General features: G+C 41.0%; 1 protein-coding gene across 10 annotated transcripts in view; it reads left to right on the top strand.

The window, feature by feature from the left end:
* Window positions 1-16,124, top strand: part of SEMA6D (semaphorin 6D) — a 352,602-nt gene that overhangs the window by 8,220 nt on the left and 328,258 nt on the right. For 7 of the 10 annotated variants that reach the window (XM_059714668.1, XM_059714666.1, XM_059714664.1 and 4 more), the window contains exon 1: window positions 2,616-2,801. The exons of the other annotated variants lie outside the window; for them this stretch is intronic. The gene's annotated coding sequence lies outside the window, so the exon portion shown is untranslated. Of the gene's footprint in view, window positions 1-2,615; window positions 2,802-16,124 lie in introns of those variants that run through there. 10 annotated transcript variants of the gene reach the window in all.

Here is a 16,124-nt window from a genome sequence, read left to right as displayed (position 1 = left end):
AGAACGTAGATTCGGGGAATGCAACTGACAAGTCTCTACAAAGCATATGCAGCAGGACTTTTTAGAATTTTTTTTATTTTTTGAGAGAGAGAGAGTGTGTGTGTGTGTGTGCGCACGCACGCATGCACTCACACACGCATACGCATGTACACACACGCATGATGGCTTTTCACAAGAACAACAAAAGGCCTGTCCTTAACACCAGAACAACTTTTCTATGAAATGTCACCTTCCTGCTCCAAAGCATAGGAACTAGAGCTCCCCAATTAAATAGTTTTAACCCCATTAAGAAATTATTTTTACCAATTCATTCTTTAAAATGTCTGAACAAATGTTGTTGAAACTTTCCAAAAATCTTCAGTCAAAGGCAGGTACCTGGCAAATATAATGCAGTCTGAACAATTAGTTTGGCAAACTTATAGGCAACTGAAAGCAGACCAGCATCAGGAAAAGCTAGGCTGTCTGAAGTACAGTCCTTGCTGCCAGTGCTGCCTATAATGCATAGATATGAGCTCCAAAGATAGAATGAGCATATGGACCCCTGACCCTCCCTCCCCTTCCCACTGCCATCCATTGCCACATTAAAGAGTTCTGAATGAGGTAGCCTGTATACTGAAAGCACTATATCTGCCATAAAATGGTGCTCCTCTTATGCTACTTAGTTCTCCTGGCCCTAGACTCAATCTTGAGGTATATGTTTACAGTGTACAAGGCTATATCATGTGGAGATAGCCAAGATTTGCTCTAAACGAGGAGGAAAAATTAATCCAAACAGAAAAATGCATATGCAGGTGCGCTGCACATGGAACTAGGCAGGGGCAGAGTTGAGCCTGATTCCCAGCACGTGGGATCAGGCCAGCACCCCTCTTCTGGCCCAAGAGGCCAAAAGATTGAGCACTGCTATTTTAGAAAGCTGTGAATGAGTACTAGAAGCCACAGTACTGTGGTGCTCAATCCATGCTAATTAGCCCTGATTCTTATGTGAAGCCAGTTCAGACATCCTATATGGCACAGCCAGGAGCAATGTAGACATACCTGCAAGAAGAGAACCAGGCGCAGCAGAGAACTATCCCCGTGGAGCACTGAGCTAATGTGGCTATAGAGTTTCTGCTACTCGAGCTACCTTATTCATAGCCAGCTTGGGTCTGTTTATTATCATGCAACATGTGGCATTGACATATCCTCCAAGCTGCTTAAATTATTTCCCAGCATTGAAAATCTGAGTTTTATACAATGTAGGTTGCATGTAGATCTGATCATGTATTTACAGAAAATGCATGATAGGATGGGAAGCATAGAGCAAGAATCTAGAATGGGTTTTAGAAAACTGCATTACCCACAGTTAGAAGAGGTATATGCTGATGGATAGATAGGGAGAGAGAGAGAAATTGGTTCATATGTAGGTATTTACCTGCTTCAGAGTAAAACAACGTGGATAAAATGCAGTTAAATCCTATAAACCAGTACATTCTGCAGAGTAAAATCACTCTATACCTGTAATCAATTTGCCACATATAAATGCTCATGTGCATTGTTCAGCTTATTATCTGGTGACTATGAATTTTTTGAAGATTGAAGTTCATTACTAAATTAGAATTTACCTTGTCAGTATTTAAAAAATGCTTTCCAATTAGATTCTTTAATTTTGTATGTGATGGGAGGAAGTATCATATTTTTGTTGTACTTAAATTGAAGTGGTGGATTTTATTTTATCCTGTGCATTACTCTAATGTGCTGGGAGTCTTTAACACATATGTATTCACTGGAAGATTGCAAAATGCATTGTCTTGCTTTAGACACTAGCAGACCATTCAACTCCATAAGCCTAATCTGTCAGGTTTCTGTCAAATAAATTTTCTTGATTGCCTTGTAGCATGTGCAAAGTACTTTAAGATGTCATAATTACCTCTCTAAAGGGGGGGGGGGGGTTAAAAGAAAAAACAAGGCAAAAATTCACCTTCCCATTCTCATGTTAGTGCAAAGAAAATGGTACATTTTAAAAGGAGCACAGAAGACAAACCAGAAATTTTAGAACAAGAACAATCAACGTTTTGAAAGTATTGGATAGTGGTTCTCTTCTGAAAAATTACACTGCAGTTTAGGACTCTGAGCATGTTTCTTGTCTAGCACATACAAGAAAAAATAAGATTAAACTTCCATGCAAACTTGTTATCAAACTTTCAAGGATTAATCCTTCAAGAGTGCTCTACCTTGCCTGCACACTTAAGTGGAGAGACATAGGAAAGCTGTAGCATCAGGCCAAACATCCTTGTTAATATTGCAAACAGTTTTATTTCCATACTGCTTTATTTGCCTAAATAGTATCCCTAATCTATTTTGAACTTTACCTTAAGGAGTTTTATTTTTGTATGTCAAATAATGAAACTAACTTTCAGCAAAATCAGAAGCATAGTCTCAGATCCTTCAGACCTCTGGAACATGAAGTAGTCTGTTTACTTCTGGTTCTAGTTAGTGTAGCTGCTATTATAGTGCAGTACAGACAGGTTAATGAGCTCTGTCTTTCAGCTGACCTAATTAACATAATGGCATTCACATGGGTTGAGAGGCCAAGCTAACCAGCCTGCATCAGGCACTTTGAATGCATATATAATGCTTGTTCACTAGGTAGCTAGAGGCTATAGCCATATTTGCATGGCTCCAGAAAGCATTGTGCAGCACCTTCTCAGTAGGTACTGCTTGGCACATATTCAGGATCATTTTTCACATTTGGGGCAGAAATTCTATTTCAAGTAGTCCTTGTGGCCACCAAGAGACAGAGCTGAAATTCTGGATGTTCCCAGGTAATTTGGGATTGTTGGTGTGTATAACTTCAAACCTTGGTGTGTTATAAATTTTTTTTAACTTTGTACTATAATTGAAAAATATTTTGTGATAAATCTTGTACTGTCTGAAAGAGATCCAGTGTCCCAGTATTGTTTCCCATGTGAATTTCTGTTGTAATCTAATCCTTCATCTACTCCCACCCCCCTTCTGCAAAAAAAAAAAAATAATAATTTGCCAACTCTCGATTAATCTAGAATCCATAGATGGCACAGATATAAGACCTTTGTGAAACTCATCCATTTACCAAGAACTGTGCAAAACACTTTGCAAGATTCATGGTATGACTTAAAGTTCTGGTTGATTAGCTTTTGCAGTTCTCTTTCTAAATGCTAAAAGAAGGCCAATTCTTGGTACAATAAATCTAGAGATCTTAAAGAATGATACCAGACTCTCAGCTATGGAGATTCTGATGTTTCAGTGCTACTTATAAATCAAAACTTTCTTGTTATTCAAGAAAATATGCTTTTGATACCAAGCTGGAAAGGGGAAAATAGCTCTCCATGATTTAGTTTTTTGGCCCCAAAGAATCCATGAATAACCTGCAAAATTAGTTCTCTAGCACAAGCTGCAAAGGATCTTCTCAGCTTCTGGCCAGGAGGTGTCACTGCAGCTCAATGGTAACTATCATAGTATGTCTCTAGGGAGAAAGTAGTTGTAGCATCTCATTAGACATCATTGCTTATGCCATCAGCTACAGTGGTTTTCCTTCTTTCCTTCATATTGGCAATGCCAGCAGGTCCTACAGTTTGTTTTTGTTTTTCCTCTGTGTGCCATGTATGGACAGAAAGGAGAGTAACTAACCTTGGAAACTGTACATTTTTATTTTGGCTAAAATGCTTTTCCCTAACCTAGGAGGAAGATGGTGAAATTTGAAATAAGATCACATGTTAAATGACCCTTGTTCCTTAAGAATATATTTAGTACGCTGATAATGCAACACAGAACCTAAGATAAGGTTAAATGGTATATGCTTGCATGAAGACTTTCTGGAGGTAGTGGGGTATGTTGGCGTATTCTGTCTTGGGGAACTTTTTAATGCATGACACTTCGTGCAGTTTGTATTCCTTTGGTCCCATTCATTCTTTCAGGATGGTAGAAGACTTTAACAAGGCTCCTGTGAACCCCCTGAAGCAATGTTGATTGAATGTAATGTTTTGTTAGGATTTACCTTGCGGCAAATTCATTGGAGACTTGGTGTAAAGGCCTTATGTGCAAAAGGGTCTAGGTTTTGGTTCCATGTCTTTAAATACTGCTGATTCATCTTGCATCTCAAAATAAGTGACATCCTTTGATACATGAGAAGTTTTTATTCTCAAAATCAATGTTAAATAGTATATAATATGTATTTATATATAGCCTGCTGATGAGCAGAGGAATTGTTAATTATATCCATGTGTGGAATGGCAGAGCTGTTGAATTATGCAGCTTATTTTTCTTTACAACTAAGCCTTGCTTTTAATCGTGTACATGCTGACTGAATATATACGGTGCAGGCTTCTGCTATTAATTCACATACTAGAGCTTCTTTTCTGTCAGTGATTCTGGGAGTATCAAGCATCAGTGTGAGCATGGAGGGCTGGTTTTGGCAACAAAAAGATAGTACAGTTAACAGGAAGCACTTTTGCAAAACAGCGGCTGCAAACTCCCCTGAAATAAGGTGATTCTAGTACGCTATATAAACATGCTTTGTGATCTGAGATAATGTCCATTACTTATTATACAGCATCTTTTTATAGGCATAAACTTATCTAGTATAGAAATTAAATGATTATTTGAAAAAATTATTTTCAAACATGCTCTGTATCTTTATTTTTACTGTGAATTTTTAATATTCATGTTTGATAAATGCCAATACCTAGCTTGGTTCATTTGGGAACTGGGAATCTGGATACTAATCGGTCCTATTAAGAGTGAAGGAGAACAGCTGGAAGATGTAATGAAACTGATACCCCTTCTTTAACTGAACCTTTTGCCCAACATTTTGCACTTGCATATGTGGACTGGGAATGCCACTAGTCCTGCCCACTGATAAGGAACATTTTTGCATCTTTTAGCATCTGCACATGACCAAGACACTGTGACTGTTTCTTAAATTGTAAGTTGGTATACAATGCACAAGCCTACATGTTAAGTGGTATATCTCAGAGGCATATATTTTGTAGGGTTGTGCAAAGCTTCGGGTGCTGATTCAATTCGGAGGTGATTCAGTCCGATTCAGTGGCTGAAGCTCCAAATCAGAATTGAATCAGTTGACCAATAAAAAGGCTCAAACTGATTCAAAGCTCTCCAAATTGATTTGAAAAAGATTCAAAGAGCTTCAGAGATTTGGGCACTCCCCACTCGCCAGTGCAGGGAGCTGGACCCAGACTCTGTGCTGGTAAGGGGGGGGGACCATAGAGGAACCCCTACCAGGCCCCATCCCCTGCCTGCTCCACCTGGCCCCAACTCCCTGCTCCTTAAATAAAGCCCCCACTCACCAGCTCCTGCCAGGCAGGGGGGCAATCCCCACTGCTCCACACTGCATGAGGGGGCTCTGCCATGAGCCCCCATCACTGCCTAGCCCCAGCTCTCAGCTCTTTCAAAAAAACCCAAACCCCCCCCCCCCCCCCGCCCTGTACTCACTGGCTGCTGCAGCAGCCATCAGGGCTTCTGGGGGCTCGTGGTAGAGCACCCCCCATGCAGCATGGGGCAGTGGGGTGCAGCGAGGATCACCTTCCTGCCTGGCAGCATCTGGTGAATGGGGGCTCTTTTTTAAGAGCCAGGAGGATGGGGCTGGGTGGGGCAGCTATTGACGGGGCTGGGAGAGCGGGTGGGGGATGGGCCTGTATGATTCAGAGATCTGGGTGATTTGAGCAGCAGCCAAATCTCCAAATTTAGATCTGGCCGAATAGATCTGGGACGGTGATTTGAATCACCGAATAGAATCATTGACCCCCAAATTTGAATATGAAGCAAATACTTCTGTGGTTGCTTGTGTGGTTTCTGACTGACCTTTAATGTGTCAGTTTTGATCTATAAGGATTCTTATTTTAGAGTGTCTCTCTTCCTGCTTGTCACTGCCAAAGAGGTGGGATCCAGTGGCATAGATGGATTTTCATCTGTGGGCATGTTCTCCTTAGGTGAAGGCATGCCATTACTTGGGAGGATTCATATTGCGCAATGGTCAATAAATTGGCTATACATCACCTTTTGACCAAAAGTAGCCCAGGCCAGAGAAACTGCCCTTCTTGCCCCCTCTCTTGTAAGTATGCTGTTGCTTGGAACCGCATAAGTCCTTGGGCTTGTTTCCTTTAGAGGGCTTTCTCTTTGAAAAGCATTATACTGCTGGCTGAAGCTTGAAATGTATGCCTGGGAGCTCAGCAAATTGTCAACGTAGTACAATGCCAAGTCTATGAGCAGACATTGTTGAGTGTGTAATTTCTGCTGAGTGGGAAAGTGCCTTTTTTAAAGCTGTGGATCACCACACGAGTAACTGATGGATGGAAAAAAATTGTCAAACTTGTTCTTTTGTAGGAGGTTAGAAAAAATTTTCATTAGGTACCTATTTCTCATGGAAAATGGGTACTTTCCATGGAAATGTTGTTGGGTGCGTACTTTTTAATAAAAATATTTCAGCCACTTCCTTTTTTTTCAATAGTTTTTCCTTTTAATGAAATGAAGAGGTTTTTTTTGTTGCTTAAAACTGCTGTGAAAGATGTTTTTTTTTTTTCTTAATTTGGAATAGCTCTGTTAGTGAGCAAATGTATGATAGTATAGGAAGAAGAAGCATCGCTTTGGTTAATATTTGTATTTACCGATTCTTGTAACATCTGTCAAAGATGTGTTTCCTTCACTGTGGAGCTCATATAAGAGTAAAATCTAAATAAGCTAGCAAACTGGGATCACTGATGAAAATCAGCAATATTCTATCAAAATGGAACATTCCAGCCCTGTGGAATGACACCATTTGAAGAGTTGGCCTCCATCTGTTTTCAGGTGGTTGGTTATTCCCAATGTGTTTGTAGTCAAGGGGCCTCTGCTTATTTATCTAATCTTTTTTTTATCTGAGTTCAACCAGGTGAACTACATGGAAAAGTCATATTTTCCCCCCACCCTTTTATACTTGAATATGTGACTTTGCAAACAATTTGAGAAATTTCTGGGAGGCATTTTAAAGTCCTGGGTTCCATGAAACTAGGTGTTGGGTGTCTTCTTTTCCCCCCCCTAATAGTTCCATAAAGGATCAAATTCTCCTTGGCCAAGATGCTAAAAAGCACAGTGGGCAGGAGACTTCCTCCAATCAACTCTAAAAATAGAGGTGTGGGGCTTATCATAGGGAAGTAAGTGAATCTTCCTTGCAATTTTGCTAAAATGCCTTTGATCATTTTAGTTTTAACTACATTTATTGGTTAGTAGCTCTTCCCCTGACTGGCATGCGATAACTGTGCTGAGGGAAAGGAGATACTTGAGTTCTGGATGACTGCTTGCTTGGTTGAGGGCTGTCCTTACACAAGGTCTTCCCCCTCCAACTCCAAACAGCTGTGTCTTGCTGCAGAAAAAAGGAGGTGATGGAACTTTGCCACTCATTTTCAAAGAGCCTTTAAGGTTGGGAAGGCTTCTACAGAGCCAATGGGGAGTTAGAGGCCATCTGTGCAGCTCAGCCTTAGGATTTGATCCAAAATAAATGAAACTGTTATATACTTTTTTTATCGATCCCTGGGAGTTGTACTTGTGTAACTGAGAGCAGTGTCTGTCCGCTTTGTGCTAATTGTGTGACAGTTTTTTTTTAGAAATAAATTACTTGGCTTTTACTGGCCCTTTGTATTACAGGTATATGTGAAAAGATTCTAATTCCTTAAATGTTATAATACTCTTATAGCTAGTAATCTGAAAACCACTGCAAAACTAATGAGAAATTTTAACTTTTATATAATTGCTTTTGGGAATCAAGGGATTGCAATTAATAATTATTTGGTAATCAACATTTTGTTAGAGGACTGAACTAGTCTACAGAGTTCTTGGACATAGTCAGTTGTTCATGAACTTACTGTAATTAATTTATTATATTAATTTATTTACTTAATGAAAGTTCATGTGATGGTAATTTTTCAGTAACTGTTTCTGTCTTCACTTTTAAAAATACCTTGTTTTCCATCCTTCTACTTTTTATGAACAAATATAAAACTGAATGACAGCATTAGCTTCTTCAGAGGGTATCCTTATTAAAATTGCATTGTGCGTGTATGGCACAAACATGATACAGATAGACCACAGAAGTAAACCCATATATGGGAAGCAGTTGAGGCTTTAAAAAAAGAAAATAGTGGACAATGGTTAACCAAGGATTTCTAAAGTCCACTATAAAAGGGAAGGGGAGAGAGCAAAGAGCTTTGATCCTGCTCAGAAAATGACACACACATCCCTTGACCAGCAAATTCAAGAGCACAAAAGACACTTCATAAAACAGAGGCTCTGGTAATAAATTCCGGCTAGAATTAGAATTAGCCAGATTTGTGTGTTGGGAGGGGAATTCTAGAAGCTGGTGCACAATCTGTACTCAAGGTGGTCTCAGCCTGTATACAGCTAAAATAACTCTTATCTTGCCCATCTGTTTGGTGAAAAGCTTATGTGATTTGCATTTCTTGAATACTCATTCCTTCTAATTTATGTCCAAATTTGTTTCTACATTATGTGGCTTTGTTTATCTGGGACAAAACTTAGAAGAATATTCCAAGAACTGGAACTGAAAACCACTACACACTACAAAGTAAATTTCAAAGTAAGAATCATTAAGGATGAATGACGTGTTATATAAATCTCCAGCAGATGCTTGAAGTGCATGTGTTTCAGCAAGGTTATTTATTACATTCCTATAGACTAATTTGCCTAGTAAAAAAGGAGATAACATTTGCCAAGCTGGGAAAAAAAAATCAGGATAAGGATGTACATGTGGGGCCAGTATGTTTGCAGACTTCATGACCTTGTTTTCAGTACTGCTTTATGGATTATCCAGTCAAAAGATGTCTCCCATGAGTTATCACAGACAGCCAGTATTTAAAAAACACAGGAAAATCTTCCATTGTTTTCCATTCTGTTGTAAACTGCAAACAGCACGAACAGGGGAGTGTTCCCTGAAGAGCTGTAGGTACTCTGGGAAGTGGGAGTCATTCACCCTTCTGCCCACAATAGAAGGAATTTTCCTTCTGGACCTGAGGTGATATTTACCCCCGTAACATGCTCATTGCTGTAGCGAGTTTAAATAGTATTACCATTTCCACAGTAATCTGTACATGGTTTCAGTCTGAGAAGGGCAGAAGCATATGATGGCAGGATGGCGTTAAGATAGTTGCACTTCTGTAGTGCCCCTGATGCGAATAAATGACAGACTTAAGAGACCAATTCTCCTTTTCATTTGCATCTTCTCAAGATATTAAAGCATAAGTTATGGAATCATAGGAAAGTAGGGCTGGCAGGGACTTCATGAAGTCATCTTGTCCAGCCCTACTCTCAAGGCAGTCACATCCATGACTAAACCATCTCTGCCAAGTTCTAATTTGCTTTTAAAATGATTTAAACAAGTATTTATATGGATACTCTTATAAGGGATTGAAACTTCCTATTAGTTAAGCCTGTACCTTTATGTTTAGTGGTACTGATGAGATTGGTAAAACAGCTTAAACCAATAATGCATGTTCAAACAGGATTCTGCACCATTTTGAACCTGTTTTAAAACTGTATTTGTTGGCCTGGAGAAAGCCAGAACAACTTGCAGAGTAAAACTAGTTAAACTGAAGGTGGCTTGTGGCTCATCCGGGGGCTCAAAACCCCATACTGGTTTAAGCTAGTTGTTTGAAGCAATTTTAACTGATTTTTAATTAAGCTGGTACAGTTTCTGTGTAAAGACAAGACTTGGATCATCTGGTACAACATTTTATATAGGTCAACCCAGTTGTAACACTAGAGTAATCCTACCCCAAGATTGCTCCTTCTTTTCATGCCTCTGCTATCAAATTCTCACTTCCATGATAGTCTAGCTTTCATTTAAAAAAAAAAAAAAAGCATGCACATGCAAAAAACATCCCTGTGGGAGGTAGGAGAACTTTTGCTGCTTTTTGGAGGTCACATTCACACTCACAAAGACAGTGCCCTGGACCCAGAACTAGTTTGAACTATTCTCAGAATTTATTTTGAGGTATTCAGTAGTCAAACAATATAGATATTTAAAGAGGTTTTTAATAAATGCTAAATAATGTTGTTTTAGAAGTGGTAGTTATTCACTGAGTACTATGATCAGAAAGAAACTTTGGGCATTTTAATATCATATTATGTATTTATGTTCTCTGTAGTCGATGTATATTTAAACAATAAGGCACGACAGGGAGTACATTTCAGAGGGATTAATGTGTATCTTGGAGGTATTGTCAGGAATTTGGCTAGAGGGTGAGCTACTTTAACTACCTGAATAGTGCCATAATCTTTTATAAATGCATTACCTGGGGTGTCTTATTGCTATTATGAAATGGTAATTTAAAAAGAAGTCCTCTAGGAGCTACACTTGGGCATTTGCTGGGGATTTTGACAAGTTTGGCATCAGTGGCAGCTAGCAAAGAGAGCTGCGTTTACACACTGCAATCTAAAGCTGGTTGTTTCATTCATATCGACTGTAGCATGCAGTGAGGTCATAGCTAAGAGAACCATCAAAACCTCAAAGTATATATGCAACTGTAGTTAGTAGTCTGTATGTGTTTCTTTTACATAGTATCCATAAATGACTTGCTCTTTTGGCTTTGCTTTGACTAAATTATGTGTTTTAAAGTAGCTAAACTGGCATAAGCTAATGCACTGTACGCCAAACTAGTTTTTAGCCTGACTAAAAAGCTGCACTAACAATGCACAAAACATCTTTTAAAAAAGTACCTGAGACTTTTCAGTATGAAACATCAAGTCAAACAGTACATTAATATGATCTTCAGTGGGAGTTCTGGGCACACAAATATGCAGTAATGGGCCGATTGTTTATTACTCTTTGTCAGATGCAACAAGGCTTTATAGGAGTTTTCGAGTTAAGAAAGAAAGAAAATGTATGTAATCATCAGTTTTAACATCTGTTTTTTTCCAATTGTTTTCTTAGGCTACTTTTAAATATTGCAGGGAAAAAAATCAAAGGGTTATTATTTCTTTTATTATTCTACTATTTTAATATTTTTTTTCAGGGAATGCAAGATGTTACCTTTTAAAAGAAATATTACCAAATTACATCCAAAGGAGAGGTGTAATAACTTATCATTAAGCTTTGTCATAAAGGAAATCTGCATGGGGTTTGTTTTACTTTTCTCAACTTTCGTTGGATAGATTCTAATCTCGCTCTAGAAAATGGACAGATGGGACTAAACAATGAGCATTAGTTACACTGGTCTTAGCATCTGAGAGAGCTGAAGAACAAAACAGAGAGACTTATTCACTTTATGTAGTGCATCCCACTGTGTGTTTGATTTCTTCTCCCTGGGTTGATGACAGTGTCAGGGGGACAAAACACCTCCATACTGTAGAAAAGCTACATGGAAAAATGATGGCTATTGTATGTAAACATTTCTCAATTAAGCTTTGAGGGAATAGTTTAGCTCTTTAGCGAAGTGGTATATTCTGTGTTGGGTAATTATGGATCAAAGGTCCATAACATTTCACAAACTAGTAAGCAAATTAGCATCTGGTACTGTGGCTGTAGCATGGTCATAAACATTGCCATACCAAATCAGCCTAATATCTAGTCTCTAAGAACAGCAAGTGTCACACTTGTGAGGAAGGTTTAAAGAACTCTATGGTGACCTTTTTAGAATAACTTCTAAAGGAAAGTTTCTTCCTAACCTCCATCATTGAGGGGTGGCCTTACTGGTTAGTGGCCTAAATCCAGGAGCACGCAGTTTTACACACCTTCTTTAAAAAGTGTATGTGTATATTTTAAACCACACTAGAGCATCTGTTGATGCTTTTTTTTCCCCCCATCATTATTTAGTTATTTAAATTCATAGAATTCAGAAATTATAATATAACTCTTGGGGCTAAAACTCAGATGATCCCTTTAGGACATGTTCTTGAGAGCATTACTAAGAAGCAATCCCTGCTCATACAGATGCTTAAGAGGCTGAAAAGCTACTCAAAGAATGCCCATCCTCCCAACCTCTGGAGATATATCTCTAGTGTACTTGATGGTAACAGTAGAGTGCCTTTACTGCCTCATTTTCAGGTTTGACACGTGGAACTGGAGTAAATGAGTTAGATTTGTTCTTGGTAGCACTTTCCAGACCCCTGTGGAAGTGGCACAGAAATGCCATTAGAAACCTTCAACCTAGGCTTCAACATACTTAGAAATTAGGTGTTGGGCCCCAAGAATGTAAGAGCTGTATGATTACTCAGAGCTCCAAAATGAAGCTGGAGATGGGCCTGTTGAGAGTCTCTCTAGGTTAGGGTTAGGAGGGAGCAACAAGGGTGATATGTTGAGGGTCTGCTACAAATCACCAGACCAGGAAGAAGTGGTAGATGAGGCTTTCTTCAAACAGCTAGTGGAAGTTTCCCAATCGCAGGCCATGGGTCTCCTGGGGGACTTCAATCACCTTGACATCTGCTAAGAGAGCAATACAGCAGTGTGCAGGCAATCCAGGAAGTTTTTGGACACCTTTCTAGTACAAGTGATAGAGCAGCCAACTAGGGGCCATGTTCTTCTAGACCTGCTGCTCATAAACAAGGAAGAATTGGTGGGGAATGTACTAGTGGATGGTAGGGGTGTGTAAAATGAGTCGTATTCAATTCAGATCTCAATTCAGCCCAAATGGGGGACAGTGATTTAATTAGTTGATTCAGATCACTGTCTCTGATTCAGTTTGGCTGAATCTGAACATTCAATGTGGATTCAGAGAATCAGCTATTCAGCCATAGACACTGCTTTAAATGTTTTTTTTCTGCACGGCTCATGATTGCTGTGATGCTGGGGCGGATGGAGCATCCTACAGGAGCGCGGGGGGGGCCTGCCTGCTTGGTGACGAACCCAGATGTGGACCAGAAGCAGTTGGCCACGGGGGGACCTGGGGGCCCCCCAGACACAGGAGGCACCAAGCCAGAGGGGTGCACCAGCCGCCCCTCTCCCCCCCCCGCCCCAGCATGCTCCCTGGCAGACCCAGAAGTGCTTCTGGTCCACTTCCAGGTCTGCTGCTGGGCATGCTGGAGAGCCCCCCCACACTCCTGTGGAACATTCCACGCGTCCTAGCATTGTAGCATTCACTAGCTGCCTGCTACCTTGAGGTATGTAGAAAAAACATTTAAAACTGTTTCTATGTCCGAATCTCCAAATCATTTTGGAGGGTTCTGTTTTAGATTTGGAGATACAGCCACCGTATCAGGCCAAATCGCCACCTAATCAAATTGGTTACTGAAGCTTCACACAGCCCTAGTGGATGGCAACTTGGGCAGCAGTAAACATGAGATGATTGAGTTCAGGTGCCTGAGGAAAGGAAGGATGGAGAGCAGCAGAGTAAGGACTCTGGACTGTGAAAAGCAGACTTCAAGTCACTTGGGGAACTCATGGGCAGGATCCCCTGGGAAGTTTGACTGAGGATCCAGGAGAGTTGGCTGTACTTGAAAAAAGCCTTACTGAAAGTTCAGGAACAAACCATCCCAATGGGCAGGAAGACCAACAAGTATGGCAGAAGACTAGCTTAGTTTAGCAAAGAACTCTTCAGTAAGCTAAGCCACAAAAAAAGAAGCTTATAAGAAATGGAAACTTGGACAAATAACTAGGAAAGAATATAAGAGCATTGCTCAGACATGCAGGGATGAAGTCAGAAAGGCCAAAGCACAATGGGAGTTGCCACTAGCAAGGGATGTAAAGGGTAACAAGAAGGGTGTCTACAACTATGTTGGTAGCAAGGGGAGGAGAAGGGAAAGTGTAGATCCTTTACTAAATAGGGGGAGGCAGCTTGTGACAGGATGTAGTGCTTAATGCCTTCTTTTCTTCAGTCTTCACAGGTAAGGTCAGCTTCCAGACTGCTACACAGTTTGAGGAGGAGGTGAGCAGCCCTCAGTGCCTAAAGAACAGGTTAGGGACTACTTAGAAAAAGGATGTGTACTAGTCCATGGGGCTGGATGGGATGCACATGAGGTTACCAAGGGAGTTGGCTGTTGTGATTGCAGAGTCATTGATCATCTTTGAAAACCCATGGTGATCAGGAGGGGTCCCAGATGATTGGAAAAGGGCAAACATAGTGCCTATATTTAAGAAAGGGAAGAAGGAGGATCAAAGGAACTACAGACGAGTCAGCCTCACCTCAGTCCCTGAAAACCATGGAGCAGAGCCTCAAGGAATCCATTTCTGAGCACTTGGAGGAGAAGAAGGTGATTAGGAACAGTCAGCATTGGGGCCAGTCATGCCTGACCAACCTGATTGCTTTCTATGATGAGGTGACTGGCTCTGTGGATGTAGGGAGACCAGTGGATGTGGTGTACAGGCAACCCCTGCTTAATGCTGTTTCGCTTAGTACTAGTTTGCTATAAAGCTCATTTTAAATTGATACCTGATATCACTTGGCACTCAGCAAGTTTCACTAAAACACTCACGGTTGCCATCTTGGGTCATTAAAAACACTTGCAGTCACCGTCTTAGGTTGTCAGATATTTTCAGTTTCGCTTAATGCTTGTTTTTTCAGGAACCAATTAAGAGCGCTTAGCAGGGTTGCCTGCACCTTGATTTTTAGCAACTTTTGATACGGTCTCCCACAGCATTCTTGCAGGCAAGCTAAGTAAGTATGGGCTGGATGGATGGGCTGTAAGGTGGATAGAAAACTGGTATTGGAGCATTAGTCTTAGAGGGTCATAATCAATGACTCGAAGTCTAGTTGATAGCCGGTATTAAGTGGAGTGTCCCAGTGGTTGGTTCTGGGGCTGGTTTTGTTCAATGTCTTCATCAATGACCTGGAAGATGATAGAGTGCGCCCTCAGCAAGTTTGCTGATGACACCAAGCTGGGGGGGAGTAGTAGATACACTAGAGGGTAGGGATAGGATTCAAAGTGACCTAGACAAATTGGAGGATTGGGCCAAAAGAAATCTCATGAGGTTTAATAAGGACAAGTGCAAAGTCCTGCACTTGGGATGAAACAATCCCATGCACCAGAACAGCCTGGGGGCAGATTGGCGGGGCAGCAGCTCTGCAGAAAAGGACCTGGGGGTTACAGTGGACAAGAAGCTAAATATGAGCCAGCAGTGTGCCCTTGTTACCAAGAAGGCTAACAGCATCCTTGGCTGCATCCATGTTGCCAGTAGGTCAAGGGAAGTGATTATTCCCCTCTATTCAGCACTGGTGAGGCCACGTATGGAGTACTATATTCAGTTTTGGGCTCCCCACTGTGGAAGGATGTGGACAAATTGGAGAGAGTCCAGCAGAGGGTGACAAAAATGGTTTGGTGGCTGGGGCACATTACTTAGAGAGAGAGACTGAGGGAACTGGGCTTATTTAGTCTAGAGTTGAGAAGACTGAGAGGGGATTGAATAGCAGACTTCAACTACCTGCAGTGGGGTTCAAAAGAAGAGGGAGCTGGACTGTTCTCAGTGGCAGCAGATGACAGAACAAGGAGCAATGGTTTCAAATTGCAGCAAGGGAAGTTTTTAGGTTAGATATTAGGAAGACTTTTTCACTAGGAGGGTAGTTAAACATTGCAACAGGTTACCCAGAGGTTGTGGCAGCTCTATCTTTGGATGTTTTCAGAACCCAGCTAGATGGAGCTTTGGCTGGGATTATCTAGTCCAACCCTCTGCTCAAATCAGGAGTATCCCCAACTAGATCATCTCCTGAGGTCCCTTCCAACCCTAACTTTCTCTGGTTCTAAGAAGGTGACTCGAGGGAAATGGCATTAGGCAGGCACACTCCCTATACAGACAATAGACAGGGAGTTTGGTGCCCCTGAAGAGTGATTTGGAGAACCTGGGTCCTGAACAGGAAGCTGCCAAGAATTTGTCAGTAGGAATTTGTCAGTAGTACAGTTGTGTTGGGATGACACTGCATTCAGGTTAATTAGGTCTGCTTGCCCAGTGATAGTCCATACATAACTTGCCCAGGATATCTCTGCATGGTGCTGCCTCCATTCACTTGGAATACAGAAATTGCAGGCCCCTCTTCTAGGGTAGGCACATGAGTGGGGTAGCCATCCTTTTCTTAACATCCTAGCAATAACAGCACTTAACCCAGAAGTGGAAAGCCTATGTTCTAGGTCTTTCTCAGTCTGAGATAATTCAGACCCACATCTCTCACCTCCCA

Source organism: Alligator mississippiensis, chromosome 11 (assembly GCF_030867095.1).
Source record: "Alligator mississippiensis isolate rAllMis1 chromosome 11, rAllMis1, whole genome shotgun sequence".
In the NCBI taxonomy this organism is placed as follows: Eukaryota; Metazoa; Chordata; order Crocodylia; family Alligatoridae; genus Alligator; species Alligator mississippiensis.
This window is presented reverse-complemented; position numbering and strand designations above follow the sequence as displayed.